The 1289-nt window shown below is 46.3% G+C and overlaps 1 protein-coding gene across 1 annotated transcript in view; it reads right to left on the reverse strand.

The window, feature by feature from the left end:
* The window catches only part of NAALADL2 (N-acetylated alpha-linked acidic dipeptidase like 2), a 291258-nt gene that overhangs the window by 213776 nt on the left and 76193 nt on the right, over positions 1-1289 (reverse strand). The window lies entirely within an intron of this gene.

Raw genomic sequence — 1289 nt, forward strand, 5'->3', positions numbered from 1 at the left:
CTGAGATGCACCCCGTCCTCAGCACCGTTTCGCCCTGCTCCTTCAGGCTGCCCTACTTGCTAATTTAGACACGGTAAGCGCTTACAGGAACACAAATTAAATTGGTAAAAAGTCCGTCTCACAGACACTGTTACAGCAAACTTTGCATCTTTATCAAATTCCTACTTTATGAGTCCCAATTGCTTTGTCCTTGTCTTTGTCAGTTAGCGGTGAAATGCGGTATAAGATGCGTTGGTGGAAATAATGCACAACAGCCAAGTTCCAACAGTGGTAACTGACCTTTCACGGGCATAATTAGATCACATCTAAATAATTTAAATAAACAGCTAAAGCTACTCAGTTGAAAATGGCATTTTTATTGAGACAAATATTACTCCTATCAAAAAAAATATCAAGTGGTTATTTTCTGAACCTGTGTTGTGGTCCCGATTGTGCTTTCTATGGCCGACAGAGCAGATCCTCTTAATTATAAGAACTGGAGTCACTGTTCTTTTGCAATTGCTTTTGGGAATTGGGAATGAATTGTTTAAATATTTATTGGGCTAGTGTATTTTCTGAAAGGCAAACCAGCATTTCTGTTTATAAAATATTTGCAATAGAAGGCAGTTACTTGACATTTAGAGTTTAAATGTTTGTATGTTGAGTCCGTTATGTCTACTGTACGAGTGGACTAACGAGCTCCATCTCTGCGCTCTCTGCCAGCGCTGGAGTTGGTGGAGAAAGAACGGACACGGGCATCGCCACGTGCACCCCTCCCCACACGGCTGCAAACGAAGAAGGAGGAAGGAGGGAGGGTCTGGAGCACAAGTCTTACGAGGAGCGGGAGGAAGGAGGGAGCGGAAGAAAAACATGGTTCTTGTTCTGAACCGGTGGTCACCCATCCACAGAGCAGTAAATCCTAGTGATTTTACAAACCCACAAACAACGGTGTTAGTCCTCCTACCGCGTAGGCTATCGGTTACTACCTGTGAGAGACTGAACGTAGTTAAATGCCTCAAACACCCATCGCCATCGGAAATTAGAGAGGCTGGGCCTGGCTTTTGCAGCTGAGGGAAGGAGTGGAACTTGCCTGCAAGGCGCCGTGACACGGTAAGCTCTGCAGTGACGAAGGGATGAAAAAATTAAGCCCAGGAAGAAGGGAGGAGTGGCTGAATATGAGCCAGCAGGGTGCCCGGGTGGCCAAGAAGGCCAACGGCAGCCTGGCTTTTATCAGGAATGGTGTGGCCAGCAGGAGCAGGGCAGGGAGCGTGCTCCTGTACTCTCACTACAAGAAAGACATTGTGTTGCTG

The sequence above is a fragment of the Egretta garzetta genome, unplaced genomic scaffold (assembly GCF_000687185.1).
Source record: "Egretta garzetta isolate BGI_Z169 unplaced genomic scaffold, ASM68718v1 scaffold560, whole genome shotgun sequence".
Lineage (NCBI taxonomy): Eukaryota > Metazoa > Chordata > Aves > Pelecaniformes > Ardeidae > Egretta > Egretta garzetta.